At 39.5% G+C, this 23,846-nt stretch overlaps 1 protein-coding gene across 4 annotated transcripts in view; it reads left to right on the top strand.

Annotated features, from left to right (window-relative positions):
• Window positions 1-23,846, top strand: part of robo1 (roundabout, axon guidance receptor, homolog 1 (Drosophila)) — a 222,724-nt gene that overhangs the window by 42,541 nt on the left and 156,337 nt on the right. The gene's annotated exons all lie outside the window — the stretch shown is intronic.

Genomic DNA, 23,846 nt, shown 5'->3' with positions numbered 1-23,846 from the left:
TGTGTGTGTGTGTGTGTGTGTGTGTGTGTGTGTGTGTGTGTGTGTGTGTGTGTGTGTGTGTGTGTGAAAAAGTGAAAAAGACAAAGGGAAAACAAAGAGAGCACGGTGGGTGTGTGTGTGTCTCAGAGTAAATTTGAAGCTTTATTACTGGCCTATATTGCACCCCAAATTACAAATCTTGGAGCAGTTATTCCTGCCTGGAGATGTTACTTCAACCCCACGTTTGAGGCAAATCATCCTGTAATGACATTGCTCATTGCAAATGAGGGAAGTGATGGAAGGTAATGAATGAGGCGGGGGTACAATCCGATAAGGCGGCATCTAACTAAGTGGGTCTCTCCTTCTCAACCTTCAGTTAGCCCGACCCCGTCTCCCATTGCTTAGGCCATTATTCAAACCGTAACAAGACGATTCATTTAGGCTGTCGGTGAGCAGAATTAGATTCCTGCTTGAGCGACCATTGAGCAAAACATAAAGATGTTTCCCCCACCAAACATACAACATTTACATAATTTCAGCTCAGGGTTGGGGCAGCAATAATAAGTTATGATAAAACTGTCATTAGGGGCAGGAATGTGTGGGGAACAGGCAATACACAGTTCAAGATTAATATGGGAGCTGTCCGCGGTTCTGAAATATCAGGGGCACGGAATAATGAGAGTGGCTTTGTAGGGATAACATACCTATATGAGCACATGCTAGCCATTGTGATTCTGCAATATGCAGACACACAATGGCTATAGGCTTGCCAGTATCAGTGGTGACTCTAATGTGAAGGTCAAAATGTGTGCTCTTTAATATGGTTTCATAATAAGATTACAACCCTTGGCAGACACTGCTGCAGGAGATATTAAAAGCCAAATCAGCATATTTTTTACTTAACTTTGACTATGTGCACTCGCACATAAAGGCACAATACAAATTGAAGGAAAAAACAATGTAAAGGCTATGCCATGTGTTACCAGAGCAGTTTCACTGTACTTTGGTAGTGAGCCTTTGCTGGAGGCATAAAGCTGCTCCTGGAAAAATATTTTTTTTCATTTGTTGTTTTGATGAAAGTGTTGGAGAGCACTGTCGAAGACACTATTCAACAATTTCCCATTGGTGTTCATTTGGGTTGAGATCTTCTGGACTATTGCGCTTATTTTATATATCCTTAATTTAATCTCTGGAGTCACAGTTATAGCTACTGGTCTCTATAGTTTTTAAGTTAATTACTTTGTAATGTTAGGCAATCAAGTTATACTGCTATTATAACTATACATGATGATGAATATCTCATTATCAAACTCTGGCTGTTGCAATAGGATCCATTCTCTGGTCCATTGTTAACTGTAGCATTAATATTTTTTTTAATATACGCAGATGTGAGCCAGTATCTTGAAAACCAACTCTATATCAGAAATCTTCAAAACAGACCTGTGTCTACATATGTGCTTTAAACGGACAATTATTCATAGCTTCACCTTCTCAGTTTAAAGAACTGTGAAAGCCAGAGTGACGCACGCTTTCTACTTCCTCAGTGTGATGCTGAGCAGCATTGGTTTCTTTGAAGGGGTTGTAATGGTCAGGAAAAACTCAAACAAAATGTGTCTAATAGATGCTACAATGCAGGAACGGCCTCACAAGGACATGGCATCCAGGGTAATGTGCAATTTGTCACAAGCGATGGCTGTAAACACTGCATTAGATGGGCATCAGCCTGGATTTATTCATCTCCAGACAAAAGCAGGAACAGCACTGAATGAAATGTTTGACCATAATCGATGCTGCAGAGAAAGATTGTTCTGTGTTCACTGTCACAATTCAAAGACTGTCCTCATTTCAAGCTACAGATACTTCGTCTCTCAGACATGTTCATGTGTTACTCGTTTTTGTTTTTAACAATGTAAAGTATATTGTTATTTTACTATAAAGGTTCTGTTATCTTTTTTTATGCAAGTTATTTCTTTTTTAAAATAATAATTAGTATGCTATAAAAACACAACTGCCCAATCAACTTCATAATCATTTTCCTGCTCTCCTTTGACAGCACATAACCATCTTGAACACTGAAGTTTAGCTACAGTAACTATGGAGTGGGTGGGAAATGGAGACACAGTTTCACCACCCTAGGGGAACCAGGGCAGCATCATGGCACAGCTTTACGAAGCTTGGTCTTCTTCAGTTTGTCACATGGCCCTGTGTGGTTGTTTTTGGAGCTGTTACATCTAGAACCTCTGTGAAAATAAATAACATGTGCACCTGGGCAATAAATGCAATGCACTGAAATCAGTATCAAATTTTAGACAGTACTGTTTTTAGAGGAGCATCCAACATCAGTCGCTTTTCTTATGTGGCTGCTCCCTGTCTTACCATTGGTTGGGCTATTTTAAACCTGAGCCCAGCTGTGGCATTGAATCAAGTCCAACGTGGCATCTCTGGCTCTGTCTCTCTTGACACACACGTTATTGAAAAAGCTATAGCCCTTTATAGAGAGAGTGTCAATTTCAAGACAAAGTCAAGTTGGCAGTCACGCAGAATCCATATTTAATAGTGGCAAACGGAGCAAACACAATTCAGAAAAATCAATACTGCTTTCACGTTTGATCATACATCACCTTTCACTGAACTAGTGCTTACCTCTGTCCTTTTGTCTCCCTGAAAGAAGCCGTGGATCTCTAACAATGAATTGTAAACAAACACATAACAGTTCTACTTCTTTTTGTGGCTTGTAGACAAAGAGCTATCTATAGTTACGTATACACACTGTAAGTGGTTGTGAGAATGCAGCATTAAATCTGTCTGAGTGAAGCTTGACAACAGAAGAAAAAAAAAGGATTTTCCCTGTCAGCTTTGAATGTTACACACATTACTACAAAGGAAATTACTCCGAGATGTTGTTGAACTGCTGTGAAAAATCCAAGTGGAAGAATGAATAAGAGACTGAATATTGGAACTTGTTCATTTCACAGAGTCCATATCAGATGAGGGTGATTCTGTTGTGCTGTAGACTGAGACAATGTAGTTTGAATGAATGCTTTTAGGCACTTAGCCATTATTGGGGGACATTTGAGATCAATCTGGACTTCTTAAGCTCGTGTATCAGTTTAAAATTGGTTATCTGCTGGCAAATGATGCCTGCATAATATCTGCATAATATTGTTGACTAGTTATGTGTAATTGGGGTAGCAGAGGTCAGGGTGGTGTAGTCTGGGTCTCATTTAACTCTGTTTGTCAGAGGCAGCTTGTTCGGCAGATGGGCCTTGGGTGCTGACAGCCATAGTACGGAGCAGGGGTGAAGGAGGACTGGGAAAGGACAGTGGGAGGGCACACACATGATGACCTGTCAACTTCTGTCACCTGTCTCTGTCTGCTTTTTTGTTCTTCGTGGCCCACCACCCTCCCCTTGTCAGGGTCTGCCTCAGAGCCCCACAGGTATTATGCATCATTTGGTGATGAAAGGTCTCAGTAATGGATCTTTTCTATATCCAAGCTTAACTAAACTAGAGTGACAGCTCTTCCCTCTCCCCATTCCAGACTTTATATTGTCTCTGTCTGGGAGCGAATACATTTTGAGTGAATGAATTTCATTAGAGGCTCTCGTGTGTGTATGCTCACATGTTTTTTCTTTTCTTTTCTTTTCTCTTCACTCCTACATTTGCCTTTATTGACTGCACATGAATTGGGTCACATATTTGGTTGCTACCAAGGTAAGCATGGATTATCTTTGACCCCAAAAGAATACTGTGTGGCGATAACAAAACCAGACCGAATGAGATGGAAGAGTAAAAGGCCGTGTTGAAGTTTACTTAACAGGCAAATAACCCGTGCGCTACTTTCCTTCACATATTTGCTAATGGGAACGACATGTTGCGATGCAGTTTGTGTCTGTTTTCTGGAAACTTTGTTGACTTTCAAGCAGGAGAAAACCATTCCAGTGCCAGCAGGGAGATGATTGACATGGGAGCCGTTGTAGTAATGTATAAAAATGTGCCTCTGATCACTGTTCACTCATGCAGTGGAGCGTGCTGGAAAATACCAAGCCCACCACGAGCTCTAGGTCCCCTGTCGCTGGGCAATGTGTCCCCCCCACCAGCCCGCACACTCAATCTGGTGTACAAGTGCCCATCCCTCCCCCCCGTCCATCTTCTACCCCCTCCTCCTACTCCTGCTCTCGCCTTGGCACACACACTCTGGTATGCACTGAAATTCAATCAGATGCTTAATTACATCTTAACATGGGTTCCTACCAGCTGGCTTTATTCCCCCGTTTCTGATTAAAGGGATTAGAAAAATGAAATTTAACAGTGGATTTGCATATTGCTCTAAAAGGGGGGACTGGCATGTCTCTGTGCTTGTATGGCCAGTATTTGGCACTTTTGCTCCCTGTAGTCCATCAAATAAGGAAGAAAATACACAAGGACTAGTTTCTGCCTCCAATTCTGCACAGCAGAAAAGAAAAAAATGCCTCTCTTGGCGCATCTCACTGACTACTGAAGACCTCTGACACAGGTATTCTCCTATATAGATCATAACCCAAAGTAGGATAAAAGGAATTTAGGAATGTGTTTCTGGGAATTTTACAGTGCATATTTCATGGGTTTTGGGGCAAAACCATTTCTGTTGCTCATATTTTTCTGATGAATGGCATACAGCAGAACCGGGTGGCTTTAGGCTTCTTCCTAATGGGGCCAAGTAGGCCCACTATCCAAGCTGTGCAAAGAAAATGGGCCCATTAATCACAGAGCCACCACCACCATCATCTCCATATGATTATTCTCCTCATGTGTTGCCTAACTCCTTTCTGCACAGGACTTATTGTGACATTCAGTGCTATTCTCCACACTTCCATTCTTTTTTTTCTCTTAAAATAACTTGCAGGCTTACTTCTCAAGTTAATCCGCTGTATGCAGCCGAACTAAACGTATCCTGGGAGAAGATCTGTTTACACACTCTCTGTTTATTTTATGCCACAAGAAATCATTCTGTTAAGTTTATATTAAAGAGATTAAAGGCTTATTGGTGTGTCAATTCATCCAGATAGAAAGGGGGAACAGTGCAAGAGTGGAAAAATAAACCCTATAGTGGGCTCTCAAGGGGAAAGAGAAATGAGAGAGAAACTTGAGTATTTAATGTGAGCAGTATGTCAGCATATACTTCAGGTAGGTGTGTGTGTGTACTTTGAACAATTAGTGAACACTTACCCAGTGCAGCCATTTTAGTACCAATTTGGGAGCAAATCATTAACATTTTGCTTTTGATGAAGGACACTTTAATTAGTCCCGATGAAACAGCGTGACGAGCATAGGCTCGAGGAAACTATAGCATGAACAATCAGAGCTTTAAGTGCTGGCCCTGTCAGACTCACAATATGAGACTCTACTGCCCTCTTTTGGAAGAAAAGAAAACGTCACACAAAACACAGCAATCTAAAAGTAAAGGACTTTGGATTTTAGAATAACGTAAATAAAAATGGGGGAAGAAAGTTAAATAAAAAACATCAAACTTTCCAAAGAGAAGAGAACACAAATATAGTGATATGAAACTGCAAGGAACAAGTCAAAGATGCATATACATTTATACTTTCTGCATCTGTTGTTATCATAATTTTCCTCAGTGTCGGGCTGTGGTACCATTAACAAAAATGTTTTTAATTGTAGGTCTATTTTATTTTTTTGTAGAACATCGATCTGTGTATTAAACTGAAAGATTTAAAGACGTCTTAGTGTGAACTGAGGTCCACAAAAAGCGCTGTTTGATATAAGAAATATCTCCACAGCATGAACAGATCCGTTCAGAGCCTCCAGTCATGATTCCAAGTTTATCTTGGTTTAGACTGCCACCTTGTGGTCAGAGGCTGTATTTCTCATATCTCTCCCATTATCTTCTGCTTCACACAACAGCAGGTACTAAAATTTGATTCACAAATAAATATAACTTTAGAATTTTACTTTATATCCGAGACTCTTCTGTGCCGTTTTAAAGGGTAAATGTTTTATGTGCACAGCTTGTGCAGAGATTGGTTTTTAGCACAAAACAGAGTGAGATCCCACTTTATTTGCAGTGCTCCTCTGTGTTGCACAAATTTAATATAAACGATGCACACTTATGGGATAGGGTATACGTCCTGCACCTAGTTACAGGAATACACACACATATTTTCTGCTGATATTGAGAGCTGAGAATGAAATTTAAACCCACGTAGGATCCAAAGTAATCAAGGGCTCTTTATAAGCAGAAAAAGAATTTATACTGAAAATAGACTTTAAAATTAGCTGGCATTTTAAAATTACTCTATCAGGTATATTATGTAGCCCACAGAAAAGAAATTTGCATATTTTCTGTTAAACCCATTTCCTTTTTCGACTAGATGAAAAATGTCACATTCCTTGAGTAAACTACCAAAATCAGATCACTCCTCTGGATGTCACATGATTTTCCCATCAGCCTGAGCAGTACAAGGGCTTGTCCTTGAAAGGATATAAGGTTAAATAAATTAACTGACAATTATTTATTCTGTGGTGTAAGTTATCGTTTAGATTGAGGGTGGCTGAATGAGAAATGTTTTCTAAATGGTTCTAATTCAGGCCTGGCTGCTAGGTGTCACATCAACACCAAAACCCTGATTTTCCTCAGCTGTCCCTGACCTCCCTGGGGTGGAATCACTTTCAGTGGTGGCTCAGATTGATATTGATGTCAAACCCAACACTGCCTCCTCCTGGACAATAGGTACATTGCAGCAGCTGACCTCAGCTGCACCTTCTTACATCTGCAGCTATTTTGAAGCTGGTATGCCTCTGCTCTTAATGCTCTAACACCTTTTATATGACACCAGATGTTTCAACTGGGTCTCATCACACAGCTCAGCGAGCGCATACTGCTGCAGGAGCCTTTGAGAGACACCGAATCAGAGGAACAGGGGAGTAAAAGATGCAGGTACACATTTATGACAACCCCATAATCATGAATGGTGCACATTTACGCTGTAGGTTTTGCGATTATCACCTATGCACTTGGGAGGAAGCCAGCAAACCTTAAGTGCAGCTTCAGCATTGATATTGTGTGTGTTTTTCTTAATTAGACATCATTAAATGCAATGCAGGCACCTGTTAGCTGATTTTTTGCAAGCAAAAGCACATTTTTACCCTTGCTGTAATTGTGAACCTGTTCCTGTGAACATGTTTACAGTAAAGAGAAAAAGACTAGATTAGATTAGATGGTATAGGGTGTTCTACTCAGTAATATAATCTACACTGCTTTTTTGGTCTTCTATAATTATAATAAAAGGTGTTGCATGCCGTTTTCCTGGTTGTTTTCATTTTAACAGTAGCAATTTATAATTTGAGATGCCTCAAAACCCAGTGACATTGGAGAAAGCAAGCATGAATGCGTCTATATGGAGCAGATGTACGCATGTATGTCATCCAAAGATGAAAGAGAGAGGGTGTCCAGGTAGAAAGTTTGCATCTGGATGAAGAAAGAGCAGGGAATATGTATATATGCAAGAGAAGAAGATTTATACCGAAAGCACGCAGCATGCACCAAGAGAGCGCTAAGGAGAGAGAGATGTAGAGCCTAATGCTGAGTGTTCAGGAGTGGTTATGGTCCAGATGGCCCTGCAGCCACAGCAGCTGTAAATCACAGTGCGTTCTACGATCTGGACGATAGTGCTGCGGGCTGGAATCTCTCTGCAAGGTGAGACTGCTGACAACGGCCATTACAGGAAATGAAACCAGGACACTTGGGTGGAGGTAGGGGAGGCAAATGACATTCACCCTATTTGTCTCTATAAAATGGCAGATGTTAGTGGAGCAGTGTGGCACCATAAAATCATCTGACATAAACAGAAGTATTTTGAACTCATTCATTCTGCCTTCTTCTTGAATGCTAATGTCAGCCAGCTTCATTTAACACACAATTTGAGAAAATTGTTGTACTGTTTTCTTTTTTTTTTGTTTGACTGCTGCAATCATTAATCATATTTAATCATTTTTAATTGATCACATTTAGAGATTGAATGATAGTAATGCATTCAGACATGATTTCAACTTACTCACTGCGTTATTTGAATGGTAACATGGGAAGCGTACAGGTGAGAAAAAATGAACAAATGAACATTAAAGACTGAAAACATTTTGTAAAACTTGAGTTTTGTAACTAAGCAACTGTCTAGAAGCAGTTTCTTCCCCTTTGCATCTTTGTAAGTAATCACGTGTGTTTTCCCCTGCACACATTAACCTTCAGCCAGGTTCCTCTTGTGACTTCTCATTGATTGGAGAGTTGCACTGGAGAGGCAGGTGATATATTTGTATTGGAGAAGACAGATTGAAGGATGGAGGTGTGGGTGGGACAGTGGTGTTGATTGAGTGGGGCCATCATCATGATCATGCAGGGAATGCTGGGTGTGGTCCTGTTTATAATCCCCCATACATGGTTGACATAAATCACTGAGAAACATCAGGGCTTTGCTGTGCAGCACATGTGTTTCCAACAGCAGTACAGTATTGCTGCAGTCTTCCAAAGAGCGTGCCTACATACTGGAACACCACAGCACATCCAGGTTGTGAACTATATTTACAGCCTGTAGATTAGATGTCACCGTGCTGTGCTGTAACTCTTACCTTGGGTCGACACTCCCGTCCCTTTAAATGTGGATGGGTACTGATTTTTTTATTCTTGAGGTTGAGACACTAATGAAACATGAATCACTAGGAACCCTTCTGTCATCATACAGTATTACTGTACAGCATCACGATGGCTAATTTAAGCTCCAGCTGCCATCCTCCACTGTAATTAAAATCCTAATCAAGTTTTGGGGGAAAAAAGTTATATTTAAGTTATTATATTTTAAAGTTGTGAAAGAAAAATTATTAAAATTATTCTTTAGTTTATAAAGTTGAATGTTATTACTTTGATGAGCTTAGTATATACTTTAGATGAAGCAGTTATTAAATAGTCAAGTTTGTTTGGTAAGTTTGGTAAAGGTGTTACATTTTAGCTACTCACTCACTAGTAATGGTTTCACATTTTGGGAATTTCATTGTTTGCTGTGTTTCCCCGTGCTGGGTAAAAAACTGATATCACTCTTGAAGACAAAACGTTGATATGGAACAGCCAATATTCAACTTCTGCTTAAAGTGTGGAGAAAAATTCAGTTTAAAGTAATCCATCCATTTCATTTTGAGCCAGTGACATTCTTTTATTTTGAGGCTTTGCGCTAAGCTAAGTGGCTGTTGGGTAGGCAAGCTTTTCTTGGTGCACTCAAATGCACGTTGGCAGCTGGATTATCAGCAGCCAGTGTCTGAATGAGTGTTTGTATCACCCCACACCAAACCATACTTTAAACAAGTGTGTCTGTGTGTAAGCCAGGTTATCTTTACCCTAGCTTGACTCATAGCTTGTAGACTATCTTTGCAATATTTATGACAGGCAGAGAAATACCCTTTAAAAGTTTCCCAAATCAATCCTGTATAACCTCTTCTTAGTCAGCCAACATGTTAAAAAAATAGATGTAAGCTTGCAGTTGCCCAAAGGTTTTTCTACTTAGCCTGTTTTTCTGATCTCTGTATTTATTTATTTGTTTTTAACTTCTAAAAGTCCACACTAAGATAGCAGGGAAAACCGGCCCTGTAATCACCCCTGCAGGCATTCACTTCACAATGGTTGAGGCTACATGCTGGTAAAAGAGGGAGAGAGTCACTTTCCCCGCCCACCTCCCAATCAGTATCTTGCTGTGTTCCAAGCTGTGTGCTAATGTCCAGTCATTTGTCTGTTCATCTCTGGTGGGAGTCTTTGTACCACCCATCAACCCTGCTGTCACATCACATTGCCAGAACTAAGAGGAGCCAGAAAGGAAGCATCATAAACACCCTACTTGCACAAGGGGGGAGGCACAAGATGGCGATCTAATTTTCAAGACTATATTTTATAGAGGCTGAGCTGTGGGCATGTGATGCATGCTTTGAATAGTGCCATCCAATAATCTTGTTATATCCGACATTTATCAAGAAAATAGTGAGTAAACCAATGGAAAATCAAATATGTTGGGCATAGTGCATTCAGCTTATGATTCTGGCTGAAAAAAACCCCACTGTCTTAAAAGAAAAAACAACTCCTAACTAATAATTTACAATTCTACACAACACATCAAATGATGAAAATAATACATTTCACTGTTTTTTGAAAATTATTTGAGTGTATGGCATTTGATGCAAAATTTTTAAAAAAAAAGTGAAGTCAGGGCCATCTTGCATCACCTCTTTGAGACTTTGTAATTTTTGTCTGTTTTTGAACATTTTCAATAGGAGACGTCTCAGGCTCTATGACTATAGAGACATACAGTTGTAAAATATGCAGAATGTGGTTGTGCATTTTCTTGCTGAAATAAACAAACCCTTCCCTAGGGACTAAAGAGCTTTTTAGCATATGTTTGTCCAAAGCATTTATATTTTGTTAGCATTCATAATGCATTTGCAATGTCCCAAACTCCTCACTTGGGAGAAGTTCCACCCTTTTGTATCTATTTTTCACCAACTTTTCTGGATGTTGGACGTTGGTTTTTTTTGGAAATAGAATTTCAATATGAAACATTTAATACTTTTTTCACCCTCCCTAGTCCTGGGGGTAGCTATTTAATCTGAGGTGTGATTTGAGTGTAGTCTGCTGCACTGAATGAAGTCTCTGGAGATTTCTGGAAAAGGTCCCAGTAAAGAGTACATTGCAGTGGTTTAACCTTGAAGCTAAATCACTCTGTGGCTCCTCTCATCTCCTCTTCATCTCAGCTTATGGTGGGGTGGAGTCTGATGTTGTTGCCTAGGACCGAGGTCTTAGGTTGTTGATGTAATAGCTCTCAGTTTAATTTGTCCATCCAAACCTTATGTGCAGACTTGCAGTGGAGGTAGAAAAGAGAGATAAATGTTTTGGGGTTTTTTTTATCAGTGTTACATAGCGCTGTTGGCCCTGGACTTTTATAGACACTTTATGGTTGTGACTTTGTATATGGCAGCTTTTGTAACTCCCTATAGGCAAAGGTTTTTCTCTGTTAGAACCCACACATGCAAATATGTATGACCTCTGACCTCAGGCAGTAAGAAAATGGAGGTACATTTTGAAAGATCCAATACATAACAGTCTTATTGTATTGTGGAGGCACAAGAAAGGTTGTTTTGTACCATACAGCATTAAGAGATGTAGAATTTTATGTATAAACAACATACACAGGCAAAAACAATGGGTATACCTTTTCCTACACATAAACCAGCATTTAAAAAAGGAAGAAGTAGGAAGAAGTACACACAGAGCATGTGAAACCTGAGAGATATAATAGCATGTGGAGGTGAGACAAAAGTTTAAATAAAACAAAATAGCAGATGGTGTAACCTTGCACAATAATCTGTCAGTTTCTTTGCGAGAACTGAAGTGTTTTTTTTGTCTTTTTTTAAAGTTATTTTGAAAGCTGCACATTTTTTATTTTAAACCAAAAGCTACATAATAATGCGTAGATGATTTTACTTTATCTTACAGTTTATTCTAATTATAAAGAAAATCAAATAAAAATCTACAAACAAGTTAACAAACAATATACTACAACAGTCAACTTCAATGGTATTACAGCTAAATTTTCACAAACCAGGTTAGATTTCCTGGTACAGCTATGCTGGTGATGTGATATGCATATCTTTTTTTTTTTTTCTTTGAGCATCCACCACCGTTGTTTTCCATGGACTTCCGTGTTGCTTTGCGTAGCTGAGTTCACCAGGGCTTTCTTTCTTTCTCAGGAAGTACCACACTGTAGATTTTGCCACTCCTAATACTGTAGCAATTTCTCAGATGTTTTTTTTTCTGTTTTCACAGTTTAAGGATAGCTTGTTTCACCTGCATGGAGAGCTCCTTTGACCCCATGTTGTTTCTTCACAGCCATGAAATAGCCTTTTAGTCAATTGTCCAAAATTACTTTTGTTGCCTTTAAAAAGAGGGTGGCACATGTTAAGGAGCTGAAACTTCTAAGCCCTACACCCAATTTGAATGTGGTTACCCACTAATGAAAACTAAGACACTACACACTATGTCCATGTCCACAACACTATAATTACAATATCTTTCAGTAAACAGATAAAAAAACCCAAAAAAAAAAAAACTTGTGTCAGTGTTCAAATATATGTGGACCTAACTGTTTATTACTGTGCTGAGTCTTACATCTTTAAGCTCTTTCTTTAAAACAGCATTCTTTAAGAGATAGAAAAGATATTTTGATTGTGTAAGGACACATCAGGACTCATCAGATACTGTTGATCTGCTGTAGATAGTCTTTCAGGCCTGATACTACTTCTTTTGTTCTCCACTTGTACAGTTTCTTCAGATTTTTTAAGGACATGGCACATTAATTGCTAAATTCCGACAAATTCTTGGCTAATAGTGAATCGCCTTGGTCAAACTGTCTTCTCTTTTTTGTAGATTCAGCTAAAGAAAAAATGATGGAACTAATGATGTGCAAAAAGCAGTAACACAATGCCTCAAGACCCCATCCATCCATTCTCTTACGCTTATCCTTTCAGGGTCGCAGGAGCGTATCCCAGTCTGTCACAGGGCGAAAAGCAGGTACCCTGGCCAGTCGGCCTAACAAGAGAGACATACAACCATTCGCACTTACATTCACACCTATGGACAGTTTACAGTTACCAATTCACCTAACCCAATGAACTGCATGTCTTTTGACTGTGGGAGGAAGCGGGAGTATCCAGAGAGAACCCACTCAAACATGGGGAGAACATGCAAACTCCACACAGAAAGGCCACGGCCTGATGATAGACTGAACTCAGGACCTTCTTGCAGTGAGGCAACAGTGCTAACCACCATGCCACCGTGCTGTCCACACTGCATTGCTAAGTTTTTTTTTTTTATATGTACACACAATAGTAATTCATTTCCAATTCACGGGTCAGTGTTAAGTTAACAAAATTAACAAAGAAACAAACAAACAAATCCTTTAAACATAATCAGGTACAAGAACTGGACTGAAAATGAATGAAAAACCAGCCAATATCCAAAGAAAAGCTTTGAAACACCAGGAGAACTGTTTGGAAGACAGGAAGACACAATTTAAAAAAATTACAATAAAGTGTGGGTCCTTCAAAGCAAGATCTAAAGAAACAAGGAGTTGCTTAAGACAGAACAATAAATCTCCTCATCTGTCTCCCTCTTTGCGCGAACACTAATTTTTAGCCCCTTTGTTTGTCACATTTTCATAGCACACATGAAAAGAAAAATGACTGGAGTCCATAATAGCCATGCTAAGAGTTTGCATTAGAATCTTTTATTAATAAATCCGTTCTTTAAAACCTGTCAGAGAGAGTTATTTATATGTTTTCATTAGGCATACTCTGAGTAAACATAAGGCGAAACAGTTTTTTTCACACTGCATATAAACAAAGATACACCTTATACATGTTAGGCAACCAGGCGGACAGTTTGCAAATGCTGCCTCTGTTGTAACTTGTCACACCATTTATTCTTCATGAGTAGAATTAGCATTGCATTGTCTAAGCCTCTGTGCTGTTGGCATTAGCAGTGACATTTCGCAGGTAGTGGGAGAGCTAGATTGGCACCCCGAGGGGTTGAAGTGGCCTGTCGTCACTGCAGTGATAATTATTCCAGAGGCCTAATCATTAGAGAGCTGTTTTAATCAGACTTCCATCAGTGCCCAATGGAACGTGATTAATTACATCTCCAGCAGCGTGATCCTTAAGGACCACTACATGAGGATTACATGACTGACAAATAGGCATGGTTTTGTAAGGCATTGTCCATACTATTCAATTAGGTTAGAACATCAAGTGACTAGACTTAAATTAGGAACTCAATATGTAGAATAAATTTTATAGTAAAGTCAGTATACACATTTGTTATTATCTTTAGATTCACCTCCCTTACTTGAAATACTTTGGACTTGGCTGCTTTTGTGTAGTATTTTACACTTGGCAATTACACAGCAGTAATGAAGGGCATGTGAAAGAGACGTGGGGAGTGGGCAGAGGGGGAGGTGCTGCTGACACTTCCAGATTCCCACGTTAACCTGTGTTCACCTGCCTCCTGACAGCTGGGGCAGCGGGAGGAAACGGGCAATGTAACTTGAAACTCAGACTTGCTGAGCTTGTGTTTTATAAAAATAGTCTTTTGCAATGCGTGTATGTGTTTGCAAATGTTTGTATGTGTGTGGTGTATTGCATATATTTTTAATAAGATATACAAAATATGGGGTATTTACTACACTTCAAATAAAGAAGCATGGTAATTTAGTGGAATAATGTTGTTCTTTTTTCCTGAATGAAGACTTTAGAGGTACAAACATCTTGCAAAGCAAGCCTCTATAACTCTAATTGCTTTTTTCATACAAAATTCATCTTAAATTATTAGGTCTATTAATATATATCCAAAGCAGCCTAAACTTGTTTAAACTTGAACAACTCATCAGTTTGATTCAATGATGGGAAATGATTCTTTGACAGTGAAACAAGCTTACGTTTATTGTGTCATAATAACTTTTTAATCTGTTTCACAGGAGTGATATTGTTCCGACTTCCTTTCCAGACTTTTGTAATAATTTGAATTATAGACTGACTGTCACACGCACTAGCACAGGCTGTCATGCAGGTTTGTTTACTTATTTAAACAGCCGTGTCGGTTGATTATTTGCATACAGATCCTAGAGTTTGTCTTGTTTGTTGCAAGGCATTAGTCTTCTGTGATCTTGTTCTAGTAACATGTATGCCACATGTTATAACCAGTTAGCTCAATCAGTCTGGCCACGTTGAAAATCCGCTCATGAATGAGCATCATGGATATGGATACAAGAGCGCCATTGCACTTGTGAAATTGCTATTCACACCCCCACCCCCCCTCACTCAGCGTCTCTCTCTCCTTCCATTGCCCTCCCTCCTCACTTGCTCTGTGGATGTGCTCTCTCTCCCTCTCTCAGACGCTCTGTTTACAAAGTCAAGGCTGCTCTGAAGTGACTATCTCTGTGATTTATTCTTTTTTTTTTTTATATCAACACTACCTCTTGTGATCTGAGACCTGTGGTTGGTGGATGAAGAGAGAGGGGGAGGACACACATGCATTTGCACACAGTCCTGGACTCACTCAGCTACTACCTGGTGTGGGTGACAAGCGTGAGCTGCTGTCGGATGTGTCACCATCAGTGTGACAACTTCAGCTTTGCAAGAGGGTGAAACATTTGCTTTTTCTTGTGCTATGTATGTTTATGAAGGGGATTTATTGCTGTTTCAACAGTTTCTAGCTCATTCTTCTGCTTTGACCAGGACTGCAACAGATAGCTTCTTAACTCTGTGAGGCACAGAAAAATAGTGCAAAGACAGAAAAAACTTACAAAGTTCCAAAATTCTAGGCTTACTTTCACTTCCTATCAATGCTGGAATTACAGTCAGTCTGCGAGGCTATTTCTTTCAAAAGGATCTTTCCAAGGAAAGGAGGAGGAGTGGTTTCTGCTGTGATTGTGTGACCCTTTCTGGGGCTTCACTGTTGTGACCTGAGAATAACGCTCCAGGGGAAGCCGGGGAGGAGGTGTTCTCAAACCAAACAGCTGTGTGAAATATGTCTGAGAGTGGGACAGCACTCCCCATGGCCCTTGACTCTTTGCTGTAGCCCTGATGCAAGCTTCAGAGACGCGCATGGCCACCGGGCAGCTGCCTCTTCTCTTGTTGGTGGTGCTGGTGGAGGTGTTGAGTGGAGTCTGTGCACCAGCAGATGGCTCAGGGAAGTACAAAGGAAGCTGGAGGTGGAAAGGTGACAGGAGCCGTGAGTAACTCCTCCTTCCTTTACTGCATCAGATTTTCTCTACTTGTTCTTTCTTGTCTTTCCTTTTCCTCTTTTGCAAGAGTGTCCAACAGCATTTCTTTTCTGGCTGTTTTTTAACTGCTCTTTTCACTGTTGGGACTTGTGACGTACGAGCTGGGAAGCACTAAGCACTGTGTGCCACTTTGATTGCTCTGGTTGCTGTTTGAGTCTCAGCTCATTTCTCTGTGACAGGCACCTGGATATGAGAGTGAAATAACTCACTTATATGAGTCCAGCAAGCTTGGCATGTGTTGCCAGCTTTAAGAGGTATCAATATGTACGTGACTGCAAAGTGCCTTTCTGCTTTTGAATTTACTATGAGTTGCAATCCATAGTTTATTATCCTGTTCCATGTGTCCTTCTTTCGCTCAGCATTACTCTAATATTCCTGTATGAATATCTCTCCGGGTCTCATTCGTAGTCATTAATTGATCAGTGTGGAGTTGTAAAAAGCTACTCAGAGTGATAGAGCTGCCTATTTCCTCAGAGTAAAAGCTGAGAGTAGCTCCGACTTCATTATATATGCTGACACATGAGTGCATGGATGTTGGGAGGAGAGAGAATGTTCAAATGAGAGCTGCGGTTGTTTCAGGACATTGCTGCTGTCCCCGGCTTTTGGCTGCTGGCTAATAGGATTGTTTGGCATGCCACCACTGCTTGACTCTGAGTGATGAAGTGCAGGGTATGTCCCTTTGTGTCTGTGTCTGTCCCCTCTGTGGAGGTTAAAGGGAGATCGCTATCTTGATACTGTTCCAAGATTAAATGACTGGAATGGGATGGAAAAGACACTAAGTCAGCCTAGAGGAGGTCACTGCCTTCCCAAGGAGACAGAGCTGGTCTCAAGTTGGCATGAAAATTGATATTGTTAACAGTTTTAGGTGGCAATGACACTGGAAGTGTTGCGTTTGGTGTTATATTTAGTTACTTGACAAAGGAATTGGAAATCCTGTAAAGTGCATTAGTAGTCTCAGTCACCAGATCACTAGAGTATTTTTTACAAGAACCCTCTTTCTTTTTTAGTGAATGGCAAACTGAAAGAAATGTTTGGCTTTTGGTTTGGAAACCTACACTGAGACTAAACGTTGGAAGTGAAATGTAAATACAAAAAGGTACGAGACTCTCAAAACCTACACCACTCTGGGAAGCACTTCTGCACACAGTGTGCTCTCTATAAAATATATCATCTTGAATAAGTGAAACATTTTTACCCAGAAAATATAGAAAAGACTGTTTCTGCAAATTGTACAAATTATTGCTTAAGCCTTGTTTCTGTTATGCAGTCTCCCTGTCAATCAAATTTACTGATAATTTGCCTTTTTACAGCAGCCACAGCAAGTTTGTGCTCTAAAGCTGTGCTTTTTTTAAGCTCGAAACAACTTCTGTGTATCTAGAGACAGAAGCACGCTCATACACATTAATATGCAGTTATGCAGTTTCACTCAGTTAACATCCGCAGGGAAATACAGGTGTGTATTGTCTGACTGGTTTATGACTAGAATACATTTTCACTTTCAAATTTCAAGTAATTTTAGTTCAGAGTTTCTAGGTTGTTATTTAAGCTGGTTGCTCATGCCCATGTTCATAATTCTATTTTAGATATAATAAGAGATAAGAAATGTTTCCATGCTTCAGTGTTTATCAAACAAACTTGCAGCATCCACTCAGACTTGTTACTCTTTTGTCACCTGCTGTCAATCATCATCTCCAACCACAGACTGTACACAAAAGATGGACATAGCTTTTGGGTCTGAACAAAGAAATCACCCCGGCAGTGTTTTGAACCCGCATTTTTTTCTAATGGCCCGCAGGGGGCAGTTCATGTTAAATTTAATATATCTCGCTACAGTTTCATGTTGACATTTGTGAACATAATGGACAAAAAGGACATGCCCAGGTGGAAGTGTACACAGGTTCAAGCTTGCAGGCAAGCTGTTTTTGAAGAGATGAATGTACATGTGAGACTCAGCTATTGCAATCCATCTTCATCTCAAAATGAGAGAAAAAAGGAGAGGGTCGAGTGAGGTATTTATGTCTGTTGGTTTTGAGTTTTAAATTAGAGTTAATGAAACTGTGTGGTTGCACAGATGTTGGTTGATCACAACTCCTTGGGGTTTTTTTGTGTATTTGTTTGTTACTGAAAGATGTCCCTGTGTGTTTGGAGAGAATGATAAAGAGTGGGGAAAAGACTGTTGAACCATTTAAAACATATAAACTGAACAACTTTGTGTATGCTCAGTTTACAAATGTGGGAAATTAACTCCTTAATATGTGTATCTGTCTGACCAACAGCAGTAGTGCTGATGTGTTTTTTGTGTTTGGGCAACACAGTGAGAATTGTGGAGGGTGTATAGTAAATGTACCCTGGCAGTGATAGTCTTTATTATTGTAATCTCAAAATTACTTTTTGTCCCTGCAAAATTTCATCTTTGCAAATGGTTGAAATATATCTCTCCGTATAATCTGTGAATCCCTAAGCTTCTGATACGCCATTAAAACAACAGTAAAAATGGACACAGTCATACACCTGTGCTTCAACCCAGCTTGAGCAGCGGGGGCACAACAAGCCAGCTCACAAAAATCAAGAGGTACAGCACAAGCAGAAAGGGCAGCTCGTGACAGCAGATTGTGATGTCAGTTTGACATCATCTTTGTCATACAGTGCTCTTCATCAGATCCCACACAGCAGGTATAATGAGACCTTAAGAAGAAGCCAGGCAAACTTTCCAGCAAAAACTTCACAAACTAATAAGTCATATTCATGTTTTATATGCAGTGTATGGTTCTGTTAGTTCTGAGTGAAGCCTCACAAACTCCAAGATGTCTGTGACATAGACGTCTGTGTCACGTCTGTGTCACTCCAATGCTGGGTGAGTTAGGCTATAGCCCCCTGTGTGAACCAAGCTGGTTTGCCACTTAATTATCTATTTAACAGGATGTGTGGTTATTACAATAAAACATGACTCAAAATATAGCAATAAAGGGTTATAATGATGGACAATATGCTACATTTTTATATTTTTCTTGTTTTATTTGCATTCTAAGGACGACTTAAAGTGTTAATGTAGTTTTATCAATGCAATAGGACGTGATCAAATTTTATGTGTTTTTCTTTTAATGCATTTTCCTCATATTTTGCATTAACAGATGTCTAAAAGGTTTTTGTATTACAAATCAAAATGAACACAGATGTTCCTCTATGTCTGCTAGATATTTAAATACACAGCTGTTTGCCAGTGATAACACGTCAGTTTTTTAGTGTTTATAGCTTGCTGCCATTGAAAATGGTCAACAAATGAGCTAATGCTGGGGTTTATGTCTCCACAATAATATTCATCTGTATTCCATCCAAGCCCATGTGGTGATATAATCATTTAACCTTTCTGTTGTGGCAGGCTGTCACCTTAGAGTCGCCTTATCTTGTCACCTTATCGACTCTACAGAAAAAAATTGTTTAATCTCTAAAAACCACGAAAATGGGGAAATGTTACTCATAAAATGTTCATGGGTTTATCCGACTCATCTCCTGGATACTGAATGTGGCATGCAGACTGCTGCATGCAAGTTTCATTTAGCAGCACACAAAGCATAAAGAGATATGCATAAGTGAATTCTGACGATATAAGTAATAATGTCACTAGCTAATATTTGCTATCCGAGACTAAATCTCTGCTAAGAGTGTGCAGGCAGAGCTCCTCTCGCTGGAAGAGTAACGTGTACTTTTACAGCTAATGTCAGCACACAGTGGGTTTTTTGTATTTTTATGTCACACCCTCTCATGATCTTACACGTTGGCCAGTGCATGAACTCGAAGCAGAATCCATAAAACTGGTGTGCAGGTATGAGTGCATGCAGTTAATAAATAAAATATTACATTTTCTGTTTTTAGCATCAAGTTGTCTCCACACACCTCAGATGCACCATCTCTATGTGTAACTTTTAGTTTTTACAACATTCTGCTTGTCAAGAAGACAACTCAGGAGTGTATTAGCTCTATTGTTCCAAGCAGATATGACATAATTATTTATAACTGATACAGTATATTTACAGTATTCATGGATAAACATGAGCTTTGGTGAACCCTTACATGAACAAGTCCACAAATGGACCACCAGCTTTATGCTGTTTGCTGAGGTTTCGGTTCTGCTTCTGTCACAGCCTCATCCTTGTGATTTATGAGGCAGATTATAGGATTTATGGCTGATTTACTCTGCTCTGGATGCTAACAGAATCCACAGAAATCTAGCTGGCTGCCTCTCAAAATTTGATCAAAGTGCCTTATTTATTTCAGATATACTAAATGTTTTCCATGCAAACGGTTTATAACCATTCCAGTTTATTCTGCAAAAAAAGTAAATAAACTGACTGATTTATCGCCATATTTTTCCATTACATGGTCGATTTGTGTGACAAAAAATACTACTGCCTGCAATATTGTCATGATAAATTATCTAGCTGTATGTAACTTAAAGTATGTGGCCCATATAAGTCTCTGGTATAATTCTCTGGTTTCATTTGCCTGAACTTATGAAACCTCGTTGTGTGCAGCTTTACGCTACATTGTAAATATCAAATTTAGTTGTGGCTAGCATAAATGATTTTCTGTGGGAGTTTGTGGCTAGCATAAATTATTTTTTGTTGGAGCTGCATATGCAAAGATATAAACTGATACATCCAATAGATGGCAACAGCGACATGCTGGGCTGGTTTGAGTTTGAGGGAAATAATGAGTGATAAAGAGCAGTGGACTGTATCATGTGGTTTGGGTCAGAGGCCAGATGGAGTCCAGACAGTCTTAACCACAGACACACAGTCATCAGAAACAAAGCCCAAAGCAGTAGAAGCTTGCAAATATGTGGAACAATTATTGTAGATGTCTCACTGTGTGTAAGGAATAAAGTGAATCTCATGGTATGAGCACCAGATTCAAATCTTTTCTTTGCTGTAATATTAGAAACCTTCCTCAACCCTCATCACTTACTTTTTCCATATTTGGAACCAAATAAGAAACAACTCTTCATTATTCACACTCACACTCTAATTAATTCACTATTAGATGTGCTAATGAGTACCGGAGCCCAGATGTGTTCTCTCTCTTTTTTTTTCCCAGGTTTTTTGGTCATTCTATGCACTGCTTCCTCTAAGCTGTGCTCTTCATCACACCTTTCCCATTTCTCTCCCTGCCCAAGGCTCTAAGAGGTACAGACATTTTTTAATTAGATAACCGTGAGCTGGGAATCTCAATTACTGCACGCCATACACAAGGTCAGAAACAAAGCGATGGAAGGTCAGTTTATGGCACAGTGGGATGGCAAAAGGGAAGAGGGTGCAAATGGAATCTCAGTGTCACTGATATTGGATCATTTATCTTGTTACAGTTCCTAAAATGCAATGAACCTGATTCACTCAGTATTTGTAAAAACAGGATCTATAGCAAGACATGGCACACATGATAATCATGCGTGTGTTTTCTATGCCTGTTCAGTGGCTATTCTTTTGCTTTCCAAACAAGCCTGCACAATAAATCAATAAATAATTAAATAAATGTTTTCTTATTGTAGTAATCCAATCCTTGAATTTCTAATGCGTTCACAAAAACAGCTTCATGTGAGAAGAATTTAAACTTTTCAGCAGAGAGATGTGAAAAAAACAGGTGGATACTGTGATCGGACATGGCCCATAAATTTGGGGCTCAGAGAAGCATGAGCCAGAGGGAAATCACAGGATTCTGAGAACATTCAGGGTCAAGGGTCATTAAGTACTGAGGCATGTCTATAAAGGCTAAAATTCAAATGGTACCACTCCTTGATGTTTTATTCCTCCTTTTTTCACGCCACTTTCACTTTAGCCATTTTATAGGGAAATGTTTGCACACGCAGATGCTTTTCTTTTGCACATCTGGATGTGAGATATATAAAATGGGGGGGAAAGCACATGCTCTTACTTCACTTTCTTATTCTGTTTTAGTCTGGACACCCATATATCTTCCAGATATGTAACACATATTATAGTCTGAGTACATATACATCAAACCTTGAATAACCTCACCATACCTTGTATTTACCTTATTTATTTAGCCCTACTAACATTTCTACTACTTTTATCTCTACATTTTCTTTGTATATGACTGTATGTTTGTCTTTTTCATTGCACCTGAGGCATAGCCAATCTGCAAATTTATTACACATTCTATAATGACAAAAAGCGCTTCTAATTCTATTTCTCATTCTAATTTTCTGAACACGTAACTGGTGCCAGTGTTTCGTCCTTTAAAAAGACACAAAATATTCACCTATCAGAACTTCAGCTTTCAGGACTTGCGCTCAGCAAAGTCACTGACAGCACTTCTGACTAGCTCTTAAAGCAAGTCACATTATTATATGCCCAGCTGTATAGCTTTAAAAACTATGTTTCTGCTTTGATATACTGGTAGCTATAGCAGCTGGCTGCCAGCAAACACTATACTGGACCTCTCATGTTTGTGCCTTTTGCCATTTTTAATTAAATTATCTGAGAAATAACATGGTGGTGCACTCTGTCTTGTTAGTTTATTGGTCTGTGCAAATGAACAGATATGCATGTTGTGCATTGCACATTTATGGAGATAGCTTGCTAATCTTAGTTAGCATTCCAGCTGCTCAACCAATTATGGCAACTTCTGGCTGCAAAAAACTAACAAGTCATGGGTGACATCATAGTAGCCCTTCTGTTTTATTTGCAGTCTGTGGAAATTGTCAATCCAGTGTTTATTAGAAGGGAAACATGGTTGTGTTTATGCTCTCACTATAGTACTACTAAGTCTGTGTTGCACAGTATATTGAGGTTGCAGTAAAAGTTAAAAAAATCACACTTTTCATGTCTTTGCCTTCTTGGTTTAACAGAAATTAATGTTGAGGTTTTGCAAGTCTATGCTATTGTTGAAGAGAAATACTGATGACTGCACATTCTTGCATGAACATTAAATATTCACGTTTGATAGAGCGAGTTCAATTTAAGGTACATTTGTCGACTCCATTAACTTTTCTGCTGATGAGACAGGTTTGCTTTGATTTTCTGAACTACATGCTGTAGGGCATTCAGACATAACTGTGCATATATAGGACAGGCAGTCTGTCTGCCAGACAGCAGCAAACCCACACCGTCCAACCACAGCAAAGACAGAGCAAGCTGTTTACCAGCCCAGATGAAAATCTGCTGAGGCCCTCGTTCCCCTCACTTCACTGATGAAGTGGTAATTATAGAGGTCTCACACCTCCAGAGAGCGCACAATCTTAAGTCGCTGTGGTGTTATGCCTGTCTGTAACACATTTTGGTCACACTGTGAACCAGAGGCATTGTGGCTAGTGGAGGTTTGTGGCTGTTGCTGTGTTTTGTTACTGTTTCTGCTGATTCATGGTTTACACAAATTTAACATAAATTTAAGTTCTTATCAAATGGAACAAAAAATATTTGAGTTGCAACTAATTGTTTTCACTCCATTTGAACGATTATATTTATTTTTTTATGCTTTTCCTATCTTTTTAAAGAACCATTGGAGCAGCCCTGTATAAACAAAAACATATTTTCCCCCACAGTTTTGTTGTTGTTTTTTTCTTTTGGAAAGCTCAATAACTAATCCACCTCTGCTGTCTGCATGTCCTCAATAGTGGCAAACACACATCGGTTTAAGCACAATCCAGCTGTGCCAGTGGTTGGGCGTCCATCGTGGGAGAGGGTCTATGTATCAGCATTCCATCGCCGCTGACACAGCATTCACACACCCCATTTACTCACAACAATCCCCTGCTCCATCTTACAGTATCAGCACTGTCATAATGGAAATCCATTCCTCAGACACTGGTTAACTTGTGAGCTCATGATTTGCATTTGTGTGGAGATATTCAAGCCATCTGTTTCCACAACCCAGGCATACAAGAGATTTTCTCTTGGTCCAGGTCCAGATCATCAAGTGGCATTAATAATAATGCCACTTGATGATCTGGACCTTTATATAGCGGTTTTCGAGACCCTCAAAG

This window comes from Pundamilia nyererei, unplaced genomic scaffold (genome assembly GCF_000239375.1).
Source record: "Pundamilia nyererei isolate P.nyererei 1_Seehausen unplaced genomic scaffold, PunNye1.0 scaffold00214, whole genome shotgun sequence".
Classification (NCBI taxonomy): domain Eukaryota; kingdom Metazoa; phylum Chordata; class Actinopteri; order Cichliformes; family Cichlidae; genus Pundamilia; species Pundamilia nyererei.
Note: the sequence above shows the minus strand (reverse complement) of the source record. Positions and strands in the feature narration are given on the sequence as shown.